The 19,616-nt window shown below is 40.1% G+C and overlaps 1 protein-coding gene across 1 annotated transcript in view; it reads left to right on the top strand.

Moving 5' to 3' along the window:
- The window catches only part of CREB5 (cAMP responsive element binding protein 5), a gene marked incomplete at its 5' end in the record, with an annotated part of 212,591 nt that overhangs the window by 20,193 nt on the left and 172,782 nt on the right, over positions 1 to 19,616 (top strand). The window lies entirely within an intron of this gene.

Here is a 19,616-nt window from a genome sequence, read left to right as displayed (position 1 = left end):
TTGGAGTAACAAAACGAATAGTGAAGAAAAGAAAGAAGCCAGAACAACTGAGCACGTGCCATGGCAGTTAATGAATGCTACAGTTGGATGTATAGCCTCATACATCTCTGGGGCGCTTCCATTGACTTTAAAGGAATTTAAATTTTTAGCCTATTACAACTAGACAAAGATCTCAAGGGAGAAAAGCCTTTGGTCAGAGACTAGAAAAAAACCACTGTGGTCATGAAGTGACGTGGAGTATCTGGGTACTTGTTGATGTCCTGATAATATGTAAAAATAGGGCCTTTAAAAACCATACTGGGGAGCAAAAAAAAAGTACATTTTAACTGTTTGCTTATTCTAGTTTCTCTCTCACATGCATCTCTACAGAAGTTGCCAAGTCCACTCTTATCAAATAAATATCAGCTTGCTTTCTTCCCTGAAGTGTGAGTAAACTGTGTGTGGCTCAGTTGGGTCCCCGGGAAGGGAAAAGACATCGGTTTGCCATGTGAATGCGCATGTCAAAGTGCAGCTCTGCCAGCCCGTCTGGGGCTGGGTGGGGAGAGACACAGGGAGAATGAACTCAGTGTTACAAACCGTCTCTTTTGAATTTCTACAACCTATTAGTCACAGCAAGCTGCCCTTATTGATTTTGGTAAGAGAGGTCACTTTTAATCCTCTAAAGTGGAAAGAGCTGCATGCACTCTCCATAGCATGACATTAAAATTGACACAGCTCTGCGTCAGTTCTATGAAAATGCCCGAAACCTAGATGGATTATTGCCTTGCCTTTCAATGGATACAAGCTGCTAACCAGAGCATGCTAACCTAGATTAGGTGTAAAAGCTTCAAAATACTTGATAAGGAAAGCACAGCCCAAAAAAGCTAGAAAATATGTGAGCATGCTAAAAAAGCTGCCCCTGCAGAAACAGGCCATTAGTCTTAAGAAACTTTATTTTCTTCTTTTTTAAAAATTGAAAAATCAACACAGAGGAGTTGAGATTATCATATAAAAGAACAAACAAAAGCTGACCTTACTCTATGATTAAGAGGAAAGCTTTATTCTGGCTGATGGCCCTTGCTAGTTTTGTTTATGTTCTTTAGGGAACTAAATCTTTGAATACAATTAGAATAGTCCGACTCGAATCTTAAGTGTGCCTCAAAATAAACAGCAGAGGTGAACTCTCAGCAGTTTTCTTTTCATCTTTGTTATCCCTGCCCTGACCCATTTTTCCTGCCTAATGATCGTTTGTGGCATACTATTAAGAGAAATCTTCTTGATGGAAAAATGTGCTTAATGGGGATAGGAAAATTGTTGTGAGCCTGGAGAAGTATTGGTGTTTTTTTTTTTTTTTCTTTCTTTGGAATTCTGGAAAATGCCTACTGCCTCTTTTGATTTTATGCTAGATTTTATTTAGAAATTTGTTTTCTGAAGGTCTCACTGATTTTTCTGTGAGTTTCAGTAAAAATGTACAATGTAATGTTTAGGGAAATTTGTTGGCTTGTCATTTAAGCCTTGTGTTCTCTCTTTTCATTAGTTGTAGATTGCTCCAGTATATCTTATTAAAGGTTAGAAATTCCCTTCCTAAATAGAAGACATCTGCAAAAGGAACTGTAGGAAAAAAAAAACAAACCACCACATACACAAAAAAACCTCAAACAAAACCCCAAAACATTATGGCACAATGTTAAACTCTAAGCTGTGTAGCCTGTAAGTGTAATGCGTGTGATGATGGAGGTGCTTGACTTCCATGCCATAGCACCTTCCAATGAGCTAAAAGTACTCGACAGTTGTTAGTTGAGTGGGTCTCGCCTCCTTCTCAACAGAGACTAAAGTATGTGTGTGTCTGTGTGGGCAGCATGGCTTCCCCTCCTACATTGAAGAGAGATCTGCTCTTCCTCCCTCACCTGAGGTGGGGGGTGGTATTTTCTCCCTGTTTGTGGACTTATCAATCTGAATCTGAATTCTCTCAGTGCCAGGAGGCACACAAGGCGCGAACATCGTTCTTCCACTTCGATCAATCTGCGGCTGCGTGCTCTGGAGTCCCAAGTGCCACAGCGCAGTGTTGGTTTTTTCCTCAGGACATGACCGATCCAGTTCCATCTCCTCCTCCTCACTTCATTACTGATTTTCTCCATCTCCGAGTTGATGCTTGTCATTTCTGCAACTTTTTATTTTTTTTTTTCCGGGAGGAGGTAGTTGGCCTCCTGCCCAACCCCCATGCCTTGGAGGGCCAGTGGACTTATCAAGACACAGGGAAATTCAAAGTAGGTGCAGAAAGTGAGGTGGCTTTTGGCTTCACCACTCTCAGTAAGAAATGGTGCAGTACCTGGAAGAAAAGGTAAAAGCTGTCCCATCTGCGGATTGTGTGTGCTTCTATCATCTGGCAGTTTATTTTTGCCCTAGTACTACTTTCTCTTTCCCTATCCAGGGAAAAAGAGAAATAAGATATGTTGCCAGTCCTTCCTTCTTTGTGTTGGAAGAGTCCTCCCTGGTATCTGAACGCTATATGGGATAGAGGGGAGAGAAAGGAGATGATGGGAAAGTATGGGCTGGTGAAGGGAAGAAAGGAGTGAAAGCAAGAGAAGTACCTTTCACTTTTACTTATATAAAGGACTTATTCCTATCCCAGGTCAGACTTGGTGGGGAAAATGGAAAGGAACATTCACGTGGAAGAAGAGGAAAAGCAATGTTAATCAGAAGTGGAGAAAGCTGAGGGGTACCATGAGGCTGTACAAGGGAAAGAGAAAGATGAAAGAAAGAAAGAACACCACTCATACGAGGCAGACATTAAAAAGGCAGTTCTTTGTTTTCTGAGAATTGGGGTATTAAAATATTCCTGTGATGTACCTGTTAGCAGAATTGGATGAGCAGAGATAGAGGAGTGTGAAAAGCATAATTTCCTCTTCTATCTTTTTTTAATGTTGAATTGAGATGTCAAGGGATATGACTGTACAAGAGAAGAGATGGAGATGCTCACTTGATGTTGGGTATTAGAATAGTTTTTCCTGAAAAAGAGGAAGGGAGAGTCAGACTGGATGCTGTTGTTTCTGCTTTCAGTGGTCTTTATAAAATATTCTTTCTCTCATCACACTCCTGTCTTATCTCTGAGAGCTATGTGTTTGTTCCTTGGGATGTATAGGTAGACCTATGTAAGGCCTCTTTCTCTAATGACAAGTAGTTACCATAGTTCTCTCCCATTTATGCTGGTTTTTTTTTTTCCCAGTACAGTAAACTCATGCAAGTGTAAATGCCAACGTATATGTTTCAGGAAAACCAGGAAAGCTATTAAGTGTACTACACCTCTACACATAAGTTCTTATTTTGTGGATTATTGTTTGGCTGGAATCTCTTTCAGGTACAGTTCTCTTATCCCAGTTTCTTTTCTTTGCTTCATCCATCTCAGCCAGTTAAATGTGTATATAACTGATTTTTCTGAAATGAGGCCAAAGTCCGTGTACTTCAATAGCTCTTAAACATGTGGTTAACTTCAAGCATGTGTGTAGGGGTTTGCTGAATAGAGATAGTTTGCTGAATCAGGACTTCCCAACACTAAGATTTTAAATTGCAAACAATCCTCTATTTTAATGTATTTTAACTACTGCCTCCCGTGGACTATAAGTAACTGTTGTTACTTGAGTCCTGCAGGTAAAGTAAGTTGTAGCTGGTTGAACAGCAATTTAAGATTAAAAACAATCTTTCTGATACCCTGCTGTGACAACTATTTTTTTTACTTCCTCCTAATAAATAACTTAATTATGTTACGTGAAAGGGAATAATGATCAGAATTTCATGTTATGATTAAAAACTTTTTTTTTGGAGGAATAAAAAAAAAAAATCTGCTGCTACTTTTTTAAAAAAAAAAAAAGTTAATTTGTTATAGCTCCCCCCCGCCCTTCCCCCATTTCTGTACTTTCTAATAAAAAGTGGTATTAAGATGGTAGTTAATGTATGTCATTATTGACCAAATAAACATGAGGCACCTATCCAGTCTTCTGGGTACATAAATTTGTGTGACTTCTTGAGAAAGTACTTGTAAAGAACAATAAAAGTGGAAGGAAAAAACAAACAAACAAACAAAACACAAAAAACCCCCACCACACTGCCACCCCTCTCCCCCCACACCCCCCCAAAAAAAAGACACAAAAAATGCAGTTGCCTTTCTCATTCCCTCGCATCCTTCTGCGTGCAGGGATAAATGGGACAGGGCTGCCTGCCCCATGTTGTTTTGGTTTTCTCCATCCTGGATCACAGATAGGGTGGGCTGGAAAGTAGGTTCCACAGAGCAAATGCATCTGTCAGAAGGTGCAGGCAAGGGGAAAGCAGCAGCGAGGGAAATGTGCCTTTCAAAATACTACTTAATATGCTATTAGTGATGGAGTGCTCAAATTGCTTTCTTGATGACAGTCGGAGAAAAAAAGAAACCATATTTGGCTATTGCTGTTGATACACTTAATACAGTGTTTTAAAACAAAGTGCTCTTCCCTTGTTTTTATGTAAGGTGGTAAGACTTAAAAATATAATTGGGCTTTCCCCTTCTTTTCTTACCACTTTTCAATATTCGCTTCCTCACATTCCATCTTCAAACCAGCTAATCTCTATCCCCTTCTTCTTGAATTGCATTATCCTGACAACACAGCAGTGAAAAGAGCCGAGACTGCAGGACTTCTAACAATGCCGGAGGGCCCCAGGAATAGGAATGCCCTGAAAAAAATGTGCTCCCATCCAGCTGCCCTTCATATTGTTGTCTCCCTATCCAATTTACTAGAGAATTTCCCACTGGCTCTTGGCTCATTCCCAAATGAGAATGTAATCTTTTAAAGATTACACTGCATAATGGAGGGACAAGGAGCTCTTTATTAACTGGGATGGGGAGTCACTTGCTATTAGGCAAGGGAGAGGGATGGGCTGTAGTAGTGTTTTGTGAGCTCTGCTTTCTGCCCCTTCTTGTCTCCTCAGCGATAGGATGGCAGGTTGGGAGTGGGAAACCACTGCAGCTGCACTGTAGCAAAAGAAATAATTGAATGTAGGTTATGATTATGGCAATTACTTTTATAACGTGAGGGATTATACCCATAACTATTATATTGCCAACAAGATTAAATTACTAACCTAATACCACAGCATGTTTTCCAAGAAAATAAAAAAAACCCCAAAACCCTCTGTTTGTTCCAGAGTTGATGCATTCAAAGACTATTAATACAGTGTGAAAGAGCTGAGCCGCTGAGGAACCTAACGTGCTATCTGTACAGATATTTTCTGGATCAGATCCCTGTCACTTCAACTTCCATGGGCTGTGCCAGCTAGACACCCTTACCCGTTTTGGGATGTAAAGCAATGTGGTACTCTGGTAATTTTAAATGCTCCTTCTCTCTCTTGTCAAGCAGATAAGCTTCTGCCAGTAATAGTTAATAAAGAGATAATTAGAAGTTATTCTTGTCATGGAGAAATTTTTAAAACTTCACTAAGAGACCAGGGCTCATGTAAGTCTGCTGAACTGACTGGAAAGCTTAAGCTTCAAAATATTTTCGTACTGTGCTCTCCTTTTACTACATCTTTTAAAAAATATTGCTTAATACAGAGGATATATGTATATAAAACAAGGTAATCTTAGGTCACTTCTAGCATGAAGTCAGCTTTGCTGAAGTTGTTGGGATTCTGCAGTGTGATTTTTTTTTTTTTTTTCCCCCTGCATGCAGAGCAAGGTCATAGATGAGACTGTCACATAGATAGTACAGATATAACCTTGTATAGACTGCTCAAGATAAGAGTATAAGCTAAGTTAATTATGCAGGAAGAGCAGTTTCCTTTTGTTCATCAGCTGGAAAATGAGTAGAAAATTCAGTTTTGGAGACTTCAGAAATATATCATGTGTTGATCATTACCAGCAAATTAACTGGCTTCATGGAGGAGCCAATGTTCTGATTCCATAGAGAAATGTAGGTGAACAATATAATTCTATAAATATTTTTATTAATTTTTTATATGGTATGTGCTGAATGATATCTTAAGCAGTTGATTTCATTTTTGTTGTATGTACATTTAAGTCTTCTTGCACTATTGTGCCTTATGAAGATACCTGTTATCGTATAACGCTATTTGATACATTCAGAAAGACTGGACATGCATTTGTCAATCAAGCTTTTCTTCCTCCGCTTCTGTTCTAGTGAAGAACTGGAGTTATGGATAACGAAGTCAAACAGGAACACTTTTACTGTTGTTTTTGGCAGAATATAAAACCTCTGAATGGCAGGCTATACCTTATTTTATTCTTTTTTTTTTTTTCCTCCCCTTCCTTTCTTCTTTCTGAGTCTTTCGTGTACAGAAAAAGAAGCAAATCTGATTTCATGGTGCTCTTATGCTGAACCTTTGTGTCTTATGGGTTGCAGGTCTGACCAGTGCCACATAGGAACTGTTTGCCTCCATGACATGGGCTCTTTGCTTTTTGACCTTGCTATTCATTTGAGCTTGAAAGAGTCACTTTAGGCAAAAGGTGCTCTCAGTTACCTTCTAGGATTGAGAGCACTGGGCACTGTTAAGTTGATTTCATAATTTCCTCGTGGTGTCTAACCAGGCTAACAAGGTTATACCTCTATTTGCTAACTGCAAAGTGTCTTTTTGTCAGGTGAGGGTATCTTTCCGTTCCCTCCCTTGGCTTATATTGCTTTCAGACACAGTCCCTACGTTTCCAGTGAAACATCGTGTATTAATCTCCTCCGAGGGCTTTGTAGGTTTGTCCCCAGTGCGTTAGATCCTCACTGGTAGGAACAGTTGCACAAGGAATCAACTTGTTTTCTTATGTCTCCTATGCCAGGGCATCTTATTAAGTCTTTGGTTGCTGCTTGCTTTTAGAAAGGTCAGTGTGGGTTTATGACACATCTGCCAGTAGGTTGCAAAACTCTAGATCCTTTTAGCAACATGTGTGCCCAGCAGACAAACGTTACCTTTCACAGACTGCACGGAGGGAATCGTAACCCCATGGAAAGGGGCCGACCAAACGCCCGAGGGCCATACCTCGAGCTGTCACGGGTGTTTCACCAGTTCTTGCTGCTCATCGGCTTTCCTGACCTCTGCTGGATATTGTGAAGTCAACGATTCAGATTTGTGTGCGCTTCTGTATGTGCCCTTTCACTGTTTATAGGTAATAAACCACTAATGTTTCAGTGTGATGGTTTTGGGTTTTTTGGTTTTGGTTTTTTGTTTGTTTGTTTGTTTGGGTTTTTTTGTTTGTTTTTTTTGTGTTCTTTTTTGTTTCTTTGTTGTTTTTTTTTGTGGTGTGGTGTTTGTTGTTGGTTTTTTTTGTGACCCTGTGTTTAACTACCATAAAGGCACAGGTGTAAAATTTTTGTAGTTATATGGGAAGTACTGTAATACCACCTAGAGATACTGGTATGTTCAGAAGCTCTTCCAGTAAAGTTTGGGTGGTTTTCTTGATGATGTCGTTCCTAGAGCATAAACTGGATTGAATATAATTTTTTCTTTCTGTCTGTCTGTCTTTCTGTCTGTCTGTCTGTCTTTCTGTCTATTTTTCTGTCTGTCTTTCTTTTCTACAAACATCCCAGTGGAATTATTTTTAGAGCCAAGGGGAAATTTCTGTAAGACCTTCTCATAAGCCACATCTTTGGGTTGTTCTTGTTTTCCTGCTGGACTGTAACCTCCCTAACTGTGTTTTTAACACTTCGAAAACTTTCTGCATTTTCATGTCAGTTTCTATGTCATTTGATTTTGAAATCAGTTTCAAAACCACAGCTGGAACTTTTATTTACCAAAATATTTATCTTTCAGTTTAGCCTGGCCCAGACCGAATGCATCTGAGTTAAAGTGGCCCAACAAATTAGCTTCTTTTTATCTCCTCTGATATGTGACTGGCCATGCAAATACTCTTAGCTTGCCCTAAATATTATGGAGGGAGGGAGAGGAACATGTAAAGGTCACTATTGTGGTTTACTTGATGGACAGTTGTTTATTATAAACTGCTGTGGCTCAATTGTTTTTGATACTCTGTTTATCGTATCTCAACTGAAAAATGTTAGGGAACCTTCTGATCTTTCCAGCAGTTAGAAGGGCCACATCTCATGAGGTGTGTTTTTGTTTTTTTTTTTTTCCCCATGATACAATCTGGACTGTATACTGCTTGTCTGAAGCATGCTATTTGCTACATGTCTGTAGAAGACCAATGTTTTGATCCCATCTTTAAGTAATACTGTAGGGCACATAACTCCTACATTATGAGCCTTATTTTTCATTGAATCTTTTCAGCTGGATGATTTTTTTTGTTGTTGCTTTAAAACAATAGGTATTTTTGTAATACATGAGTATAACATAGAAAACGTATTGTAGTTCCTTTCGATGATTTTGTTGCTTGATACAGTGACACGGCACTAGCGTCTAGCAAGCGAATACGTTCCTGTGGTGTTTTCAAAAGCATATGAGAAACCATATGTTTTCATAGGAAAACAGCTGTTACCAAGCATATGCTTTCGTAGATAGAGTGACAGTTATTAAAAGGGTATGGTAGGACCACGGCTTGTCTTTTAAGTTGAGTAAAGCTGGCAATAACTGTCGCTTTGAATGTGCAGTGGCGCTGCGTGTAGATATTGCCATGTAGAGTTGTAACTGGAAGGAGAGAGAGAGATTAACGTCCATAGTCTGCAGCTTGGAAGAGACAATATAAATCTCTGTCCTGCTTTGAGCTGTGAATGCCTCTGTAGGAGTTATAGTAACAGACAAATTAGCATAATGTAATTGGCTGGCAAGGTCAGCCCCTCTCCAGGAGCATTAGCAATGTTTACTGTAAGAAGAGACAGACCAAGTATTGTAGGGTAGTACGTTGTCTGTCCTTTTTGAAGGAAGAATAATCATTTTGGACTCCCTATATCACTCTTTACCATATCTTATTAAAACTCAGACTATCATATTTCTGCCTTAAAGCAAATCATCTAAAAGAACAACAAAGAATATTCTCTACTATCTACACGAATCTTTATTCTTTTTTTTTTTTTTTTGCTTTGAACCTTATTGAGTTTACATCTTTTTTTCTTTTTTTCTTTCTTTCTCTGTTGAATAGCTTTTCTCTGAACGCTAAACTTACATACGCATCCCTGCCAATACCTAATAAATCTTGTTGGGAGGATGAAAATTTCTGGTCTTACTACATGGGACACAATTAGTAAACCTAGACAAACTTATCAGCTTTCTTGTTTGGATCTTTTGGAAGTGTGAAAGCCTGGGCAAAATTCTGGGCCAGCTCTAGCAATCCAGACTCCCTGGTTTCAGCTTTGCAAACCCTTTCACAACTGTGTGTCAGAAATGTGAGATGGTGCCCCACGTTTTGAAGGAGACCTTGCATTGAGTCACAAACAGCACTGGCTTTTTAGCCTTTGATCTCAAATCTGACAATTTGTGCCAAGTATTTGAAACGAGTTCAAGTATTCAGTTATGAGATGTTTGGGAAATGGCTTTCCAAATATCACACGGGGGTTGCGTTGCCTTTTCCTATATAGCAATCCACAGGAATGCTGAAGGTTATGCTATTTAGCAGCTATCTTCAACTTAAGTCTCTAAAATACTGTCTGTGACCAGGAGTTGCCAGTGTAATTTTCCTAGAGGCCTGGCAGATTGGCTAAAACATGCACAGAATCACCTTCAGAGCACTATCTTACTGGAAAACCTATTTCCTTGTGCTTAGACAGTGTGATCCAATGGATTTCCAAAGCACAGTCCTTTCCATGGTCTTCTGATGATGAAGAAAAACCAGACAGCGATTCCTGGACTCCACAGCAGCTGTATTTTGAGTCTTGTGTAGTAATAACTTCCAACATAACTGTAAGTTAGGTGGGTTTAAAATGAGCAGTGTCGTGACTGTGTTCAAGGGTAATATGCTCTTCTTTAATGCCAATACCCTATTAGCTAGCCACTTTTGAGAATGGGACTGTAGTGCTGCTTGTGCCAGGCGGGCATTCCTGACCCTCTCCTCTGTCCTTCAGCTTTCAGGTATCGAGTTGCTTTGGTTGTAAACATCCCACTGACATCCACTTTGTAGGCAAAAGCTGCTGTGTGGAGAAGGGAGCTCAGTGGGAGTAACAGTTCTCCGTGTGCAGCTAGGTTGTTCCTCAAGGATGCGCTCCTTCCCTGTTTCCTTCATGGCTCAGCTGAAACTCCTGCTTTCCATTGCCTGAATTATGTATGTTTTGCCTCCTTGTATGAAGTTGTCTATCTGGCTGGATCACACCATTACAGGAGGCGCAATTGTTTATTACTTAGGAAAATGCGTGTTGTGGCTCCTCAGGTGGAGTGAGGGCTCACCAAGGCATTTCAGAAGCGTGTGGTACTCTAAAGGAACAACATGTAATTTCCTCAGGATGGCTCCACACCACATTTAATTAGCGTGACTGGAAGTGTGTACATCTGGATGATTGTCTGGTAGTATTATCAAATATAGTGCAGCTTGTTTGTTGTTCTCGCCATTTACTCCAGTCAGAAAAGAAGCTGAGCCAAATGTGACCTGCTTTTACAATTGAGAAGTCACCCCCTCCACCACCACTACTATATAACCTCAGTAAGATTTTTAGCCTGACTCTTCTAAAATGGCTTGTGATTTTTAGTGCCCAGATTTGGATGTGCAGCCAGGAATGCTTTAATTGGATCCGATTTTCTGCAGACGATGAGCTCCCCTTCTCTGAAGAACAGATCCTGCAATGCTATCTGGACTTGAGCATGCAGTCATTCTTTGCTTTTACTAATTTACATGTCTTTCTGTGCTCTTCTGTTTTTAGTCACCAAAGAACTGTTCTTTTGTCTTGCTATTCTTTTAATGGTATTCATAATATAACTCTTTTCTGTATTGGTTGAAGTATCTCGGTTATGATCTCTTGTCATTTCTGTGAGGTTGGAGTTCAAATGCATGCTGCTCTAAAGTCCTGTGGAGTTGTTCGCTTACTGAAAAAACCGTTCTGCTCTGCCACTGCTACAGTATATTGCCTTCCTAGGTATACTCTGTTGTCTCTAAAAGCTATTCACTTCTTGTCACTTCCAACCACTCTAGTTCTTGAAGATACTCATCTTGTTTTAGATGTAAGGCAGAAGAATATGAAGTAATTTGCTCAAAGTCATGCAGTAAATCTGTAGCAGAGTGAGGAAGAGGATGGCTATGCAGTTCCTGGTGTACATGACCTGCAGAACACCTTTGGAGTCCAAGGAGTTGTATTTCTGATCTCTTCTGCTGTCCCAGTCCTGGGAAGCCGTATGTCCCAACGCCACACCACCTTGCTTACTTAGTTTATTTCCTGTTAACAGTAGCTGCTCTTTCACCGATCCCCAGCAAGCTGTGCTTTCAGACTAAAGTCACATGCTTTCATCAATGGACTGTCAACTCTTTTTTTGTAGGAGGGCCACTATGGGTTTCCCTTTCTTCCAAGCATGTTTGTTCTCCTAGTCTTGTTAGTGATTTTTCCTGCCTGTCTGCTACTGCAGAAGGTAACTGCTGAAATCAAGGCAGAGATGGACAAGGGCAGCGTGTTTCTCCTTAACCAGACTGAATGTCAGAAAACATCTTTGAGGATTCAGAGAAAACTTTCTTGTAATACCTGTGTGTCTGTAGCCCTTGCTGTACTCATTGGAAGTGAACTTTTCTTAGCTAGAAGTATATTTAACTTTTTTGCCTTCTATGTATGCAGTCTGATTGCCTTCCTAAACCCTAACGTTTTAAACTCTTACGGCTACAAAGACTATTAATTTTGTCTGAATGTTTTCAACTGATGAATGTAATTCTCTAAGTTCTTTCAGTCCAAGATCTAGACTAAACTAGCTCTCCTCTCCCAAAACATCAACCTAAAATTGATTGAAACAATCGTGGATGCTGCAAAACTGCATGCTTGCCTTTGTGATTACTTCCCAGGAGGTCTGGTGAATTAACTTGATCCAAGCTTGATGCTTCCTCGTATGATTTTCACTGATCAAAACTATTTTTCTTTCAGTTCACTTATCAACCCACTCCCCTGGTTAGACCTATGCTCCTTTGTATGTAGCAAACGGTCTGTCTGGGTGCTTTTTGAGAGCACTGTTGGCCTTGACTCCTGAACCTTTCCCAGCATTTTGCTTTAGTCTCCCTGTAGTACTAGCCAGCCTGGCCCAGCAGAGCTGCTGCAGTGGGTTGGGGTTAAAAGAATATTTAGGAGATGCATTTTATTACCAGGGTAGCAGCATTTCCACTTGACTTCTTAGCAGAAAAGTTAAGCCTGCTGGTTTTCTGCTTGAAACTGCCTGAATGGAAAATCACTGGCTGTTTTGTTGCTACCATGCTTGCTCTCCTTTACCAACTGCTCTGTCTAAAAAATGTTCTGGTCATTGAATGCAGTCAAGCAGCCATTGCTGTAACTCATGCATGATGCCAATAACTTATGCCAGTGAAATCAATGATGAGAATTTCAAAGAAGCTTTAAATAAAATATAACAAATTTAAATGCCAAAGTGCTGTCTCTGTGAATTTGCTTTTAACAGATTATAAATGGTTTGCATAATGTTGAAAAGCCTAGTGCCTTCAGTTAGCAGTATCAAAGGGTTGTTTAAAGCAATTCCTGGAGGATTGCCGCCCTCCCCCCACCAGCTTTCTGTTTCACGATGGATAAAAACAAAACTCCTTACAATAGAGAAAGGAAAGCCAGGTTTTCAACTACCCTCTGACTGGCCTCCAGATCTGGCAGCTGCTTTTGGATGTCTAATTGCTTGTCCTGCAAAAGTTGACATGCACCTACTTTGAGAAGGTTCTTTGAGTACCCACTTTGTACATGCATTCTGTCTGATTTACAGAAATGAAATGATAGTGCTGGAAAAAACTCACAGTAGAGCTTATAATACTGTTTTTTGGGTTTTTTTGGGGGTGTGTGTGTTTGTTTTTTTTTTTTATTTTACTTAGTTTCCTGGTTTTCTGAATTCATAGATAAATATTAGATGCAGAGAAACAGTGCAAAATAGTGGGTAAGACACTGGACTGGGAGAAAAGAGCCCTTCCACTGAGCCCTGATTTTTGGCTACACAAATCACTTACTTTCTCTCTTTCTTCCTTCCTCTTTCCTTGCTTTGTCTGTGGACTCTAAGGCTTGTGGGCAAGGGTAGTCCATCAATGTGTCTATACAGATTTTAGCACAATAAGGCCTTGATTTCAACTGAGGCCTCTAGGAATTACACCTAGTAAGTATACTGGCAAAACTCTTTTCTTCCTTTTCATGTTTCTTACTAGCCCTTCTCCATTTTAAATTCATGGCAAGCTCCCTTGTTTACAGCAATCTAATGGGGACCATAATTGGGTCCCCAAGATAATATTACAGATATAAGCCAGTTTTTTCTTAGACAAAGTTCTATGGAGAATGTATTTTCTTATAAACATGCTTTTTATAAAAAGGCTTGTTGTTTTGTGTTTATTGGTGTTCCATCTGCTCTAGAGAATACATTTGAGAAAAACTAGCTCCAGTCTGGCATATAATGTTTCATTAGCAGGCATAACCTTGTTTATTTGCTTTTTAAAATTGTATTTAGAGAAGGAAATCAGTTTGCACCATTGACATGCTGCCAGGTTCCTGTTTATAAATGTCACAATAGGCAACTTGGAAGAAACGAAAGAGTCAGTTTATGGCTTTTGCATAAAGTATGACAGAACTGGGTAGAGCCAGGCAGCCAGTTGTGCTCCCCCTGTTTTGCAGCCTCCCAATTAGCAGGACGTAGGGTGGTGTTAGCGGTGCAAAACACCCCGAGTGACCCGAACTGGGCTATGCACACTTAGTGTTACTGACGTTTATTTGAACAGAAGCAGCTCTTTGTGCTATGTTGCTTAAATGGCTATCTTGGGCAAGTAATTGTGTATGAAACAAGCAACCCTGAGGAAAATGGGAGATATCTGTAGGAAACTTCAAGACATAAGCATGCAATCTGATGTCATCTTTTCCCATAGAGAAGCTATTTCCTTTCAAACTCTGGTGAGACCAGTCTTCCAAAATTTCCTTCTCCTTTAAAATATGTTCATTGCATTTCCTTTATATCACTTTTTTCCCTTTCCCTAGTAAATGGTTTATCGCGGGTACATCTGGTACGCGCCATATATTACTTACTGTGTATGTAAAGAAGGCTTCATATGTCAAAAGCGTAGTCTGGACAGACATGCTGAAAAGGGCATGAGGAGGGTAGTGGGGGAAGAGGGGAGGGAAGCGTGGAAGACAAGGGTCATCTTTCAGTATTCATTTCTACTGGTAATTAGAGGGCACCACTGAATGTCTGTAATTAGATCATGTCACAAAAATTAAGATAAAAGACCAAAAATTCTAAATCTCCTGCATTTTGTTCACAATATCAGAGGAGTCAGAGCATTTGCTTAAACCAGCAGCCAAAGTGGAGGACAGGCAGGGAGGCTTAACGTGCCCCTGGAAGAAGTTCATGTGCATTTTCCCCAGAAGGTGCGAGGCAGAGACCAGAGGAGGTGACTGTGCTTCTGGTACCCAAGGGGCAGAGGCCAAGTGGAGGCACGTCGAAGGCTGGCCCGCAGCACGAGCTGCATTGCGGAGATTTTGTGCAGGGCTGTCGCCCTTCAGGCAGCGGCCTTAAAAGGATTAGTAGTGCTTAAATGGGCCCTTCAGACTTCGAGTTATGGTGGTGACTGCTGCAGCCTTGAGATGGCTTATACCTGGCTTAGCACTTAAGTCATATGCCTGTCTTGTGTCATGCTTCTTAGCAGCACCATATAGTTTGCTGGAGATTAGCAGACCTGAGGTTTCATTTGCATCACTCAGTGTATCTCAGAAAGTCTTTCTGATAACATAGTAACACCTATTGAAAGAAAATAGGATAAAAAGAAAAAAAAAAAAGATTATTTACAAAGTGGTTTGTTTGTTTTTTTTTTTCTGCCTCTCCAGTAGCAGCCAGCATGTCTACATTTAAGAATAATTCATCCTAACTTAGAACAAAAAGGAAGTTTCCCTGCATGTTCCAGCATAGATATTTAAAATAAAATTTTGCAAAGCTCCTGCCAGCCCCAGTACACGAATCTGATCTATTAGCTAACAGTAGTTGTCCACTAAGGCTTCAAAAGACTGAAGACGTTTTAAAAAAAGGACTTGGGCTAGTTCAGTCCATAGATACCTTTAGAAATGTTATCCTTATTGTCAAGAAATTCTAGTCACGGTGCTCTGAAGCAGAATTTGGGCGGCGGTTAAACTCTGGTCTGTGGACTGCTGGTGGTCGCAAAGCTGTGGTAAGTCATCTGCAGCTGGTCTGTGGAACCATCTTGCCTTAATTACACAATTTATGATAAGAGCACAGAGCGCTCTGTGAGAAATTCAGAGGGTTGACAGAGGTCTGTGATCCAAAAAATTGGAAACCAGTGGCCGAGGCTGATAAGTACAGATTCAAAGCTTTATGATTTCAGTAAGAGCAATGTTTCCCTTCTTCCCCCATCTGCCTATCATTACTTGTCATTTTTGAGTAAGGAGTTTAATTTTTCTTTACATTTTTACCCCTAAGGAGATCAGGTTGATAACATTTGACTGAGTGGTGGTGCCTGGGGTTCAAGAAGTCAGGTCTACTTGTATTGCTCCTGGCCTTTGAGTCTCCAGCGTCGTGTGGATAGCTGGCTGTGTCCAGTTCAGGGGTAGCTGTTGGACAGGACCCGGAGGCAGGGAAGAGTCTTTCTGCATTCTAGGATATATCAGGCCTGCTGTTTTTTTTTTTTAATGTGCCGTTTTTATTAGGTAGCTGTTAAGTGAGCATCTGTATGTCTTTGAAATGTTTTGAGGAATAGATCCTTTGGCATCAGTTCTGTATTTTAATGTGTCAGCCTTGTTCAGTGACTTCATACCTCTCGCTAAGTAAGGGAGTTAAATGGATTCTAACAGTCCGTAGTAAGATCTTCCTGGTGCTTTGTCCCTGTGCTTAATGTTACTACACACCATTTTCCAGCAGTTCTTTTCTGTGTCCTTTTTTCTGCTTTAGTGCTTTTTCTCATTCAAGCTATACAGATGTTATGGTTTAAAAAAAAAAAAAGAAAGTATTGCATTTCAGTCTCCACCAAGTTTACCCTCTCCCATCTCTTGCATAATGGAACTTCTTCCTTTTTTCTTTTCTTAAAATTTAAATCTTCGTAATAGACTTTCTTTTTCCTGTAATCCTTCAACTGCATTAGTAATCGGATTCATTTTTTATCTCCGTTTTCTTCCCTAATTCCTCTGCTCTGTTTGCTGGCCTTGAGTGGACAGCGAGCTTAGCTCTGTGCTTGTGGCAGTTTAGATGTTGCACACCAGTAACAGACAAAACAGTTGTGATGGGCTGGTGTGAGGGTGTTTTTCTTAAACATTGATCTGAATAATAAGAAAATAAATGGGTTAGTGCTGTTTCTGGGGAGATTTGATAACTTTGGTTTTGAGATGATCTTTCTGTCAGGAGAGAAATAATAGAGGCTCAGTAATTTTGATGGTGATCGTATACGATTAAAATAATTTTGAAGCATGCTATTATTTGCCACATTTATTCTATAATTTCCTTTACAACAATGTCTTCCAAGTCTCTAAGTTGGGGTTTTTGGGGGGATTGTATGGGCAGCATGTGCAATGGAGGAGTGTGTCACCGGTGGCTTCCACCGGTGTATTATATGTATTGTGGAGTCATGATCTCCATGATCAGGCAAGATGCCGGTGTACGCTCCTTAAAAGTGCACAGGTACCTGCCATTTACGTGTGTATCTTGGTTGCCCTGAATGCTGTGTGTCTGTAGAGCCTTCTAGAAGACTTTAGGTTAGAAATACGTGTTTTCTTTCCCCATAAACTGTAAAATGACTGAAATTGAGACAGCTTAGAATATTTCTCCTTGTTAAAATTAATTGAGAGGCCAGGCTATATAAATTCTAAAATATTGCTGTGTATTTGATTTCTATTTTATTTTTTTAAGTTGATACTTTTTCTCTTGAGTTATTTGAAAAATATTTAAAGTTGCTGTTTGGGAAAATACAGGTAAATGATTTTTTGCAGAAAACAGGAAAAAAATACAAAAAGGTGCTTTTGTCTTTGTTTAGATGGATTGGATTTTTCTCTCATTTTTTCCCTGCATATGTCTTCTGACTTCAGAATTTGTATCATAGTCTGCAAAAATATATTTATGTACAATTGGTTATAGGTGACAGCTCTATTGATCTAAAAGCTCACTCAGAGCAATCCTGAATGAATCTTCAGTTTGTATAAAACCGATATTTGCAATTTTCGTTAAACCTCACAGTTAAAAAAGAATAGTAGGAAAGCTGGCTTCGGTTCAGAAACTAGCTCTGATAGTTTAAAACCACAAACAAATTTTGTCTGAAACTCAGAATATTACAACGCATAATAAAGGATGGATCCATCTTCTTCATCCTTTGCCTTCGGTAGATGGGGGTGTGTGATACAGGTGGTGCCGTGTGACATGGATGGGTGTTTCTCTGGAAGAACCGGGGTTTAGTGGAAATGGTGAGTGCCTGGAGTCATGGGGTGTATTTTGCCTGTGTCTGCGGAGCCGTCATTCCTCTGCTGTGCTTGCCAACAGGGTGTGTGTTCTTGTGGAGTGATGTGTAATCCTCTCCACCAGAACATGGAAGCATGACTTCAAGAAGTTTTTAGCCTTTAGAAAAAAGAAGCGTGTTGCCTATCCAAAGTTAAATGGTTGCATGTGGGAGAAAAATGCTCAAATGTTTTCTTGAAAGTCTGAAGCTAAAATGGGGAATACAGTGTAACTGGGGAGAAGTCAAGCTGATGATGATCTATTCCCTTTCCTCTTGCAGCTGGAAAAGTTGAGAATGAGCACGTTGATTTAAAAGCAGTTTGTGGATATGGCTTGTTTTCTCCGTTATTTATTTGAATGTTAAATACTGCTGGAGAGTACAGTGTGAGCACATGGGCGAGGGGAGCATTTCTATAAAAGTTCTTCAGTGTCATAATCCTAGTTTCTTCTTCAGTGGGAATGACTGGGAACTTTGGTGAGGATGAAACTTAGTCCTAGCGGAAATAAATTTCTCTTAATTTATTGGATCTTAATGAAGATCTATTAAATGAATCTTAAGGGCAGGGGATGTTTTTCATGTCTCTACAACTCCTGGCATGCGGGTGGCCTGTTCCCCGTGTGAACATTTAGGTTCAGTTTAATAAAATGAATAATAATAATAAGGTCGTATGTCCTTTTCTAATGCTGAAGGACAGTTGTGAAGATCTCTGAGAAAACTCTGAGTGTGTGTCATACTCTCCGAGTATGGATGGGTCTTGGGAGTGTTAAAAGCAGAGGGGAGAGTTCTGTCTGCGTCATGACTCCTGTCAGCTCCTCTGAGTTGGTGTGCTGGGAGCTCCCAGCACATAGTAGCAATTAATCTTAACCATTGGCTTAAGAGCTGGAGGAGAATGAAAAGGGGGGTCAAAGTGAGATGTTCTTCATGGATCCCTAGTGGGAAAGCATGCAGAACTTCTTAAAAGTAGAGCTGCAAGCAGCTTAGCCAAATAACAATTGAACTATAAAGTGGAGGTCTCAGTTTCGGCCAACACTGCTGAATTTGTCCTGTTTCTATAAAGGCCCAAAGCTGAGTCTGCAAGGAGCTCATTAATATCCTATCCGGATCTATTCAGAATCAGGTGCAGAGCTCAACACAGCAAGGCCATTTTGGGAGTTCTGAAGACCGTCTGCATCACACATGCAACGAGCCTAGTCTTGATGTGCTGGTGATATAGAGTCATTCTGCATGTCATGATGCATATGACTGGATCAGATAGGCTTAGTGTCAGATCTATTGTACATTACCTTCCTGCCGTCTTTCAAAGCATAGGCATTGTCATTTAAGTATGAACTTGCTTGAACTTCTCTGTAACTTCACAAGCATCTCACTGATGTAAATTATTCTGATATTGCCAAATCCTTTTCTTATGAATGTGAGAGTCATGCTGAGTTTGACATTTTGTTGGGAAATCCTAGGCTTTCTCTTGGCAGCATAATATAAAGGTATAGTTCCTGCCCAACAACAGTGCTTGCATTACTGAGAAGAATGGACATCTGGATGTGTTGACAGGTTTTCATTCTGTTTTTGCTTTCCATGCATCACATATTCAGCCTGCTTTCTGAAAAGATGCAGTTTATTGGAAATGGTTAAAATTTTGAAACAGCATTACACGGTTTTGCATGTAAGCTAGCAATTACAATGTCTTATGTGTGAACAAAATTTTTCATACCTGTCATAACTCATACCATTTGTACCTTAGAGAGGTCTTGAATTATAAGAGAAAAAAGGAAAGAGAAGGAGAAGAAAATGGCAATACTGGATCTAGGAGCACAGGAATCTGATATTAAATCTTTAAATACTGCCCTGCCATGTTACAACAAAATTCAGTCAAAATTTGGGAAGCACTGGGGTACCACTTGTCTAAAGCTTATGACTTATTTACATCCTGTCCCTTCCCAGGCCTTGTGGAGTCATGGCACCCTTCATGTTTCCTTTAAAGATCCTCCCATATAGCAGATCAGTGCTCTGTAGCTCTTGGAAATCTGTGGTCTGGAGCCTGTAATCTAGAGGAAGGCTTTCTGAATGCCGGGCAGTTTCACGCCAATGCTCTGGCTTCGTGCAGACAGTCCTCTTTGTAAGCAAGGCACACGTG

The sequence above is a fragment of the Platalea leucorodia genome (assembly GCF_965183815.1).
Source record: "Platalea leucorodia genome assembly, chromosome: 1".
NCBI lineage: Eukaryota > Metazoa > Chordata > Aves > Pelecaniformes > Threskiornithidae > Platalea > Platalea leucorodia.
This window is presented reverse-complemented; position numbering and strand designations above follow the sequence as displayed.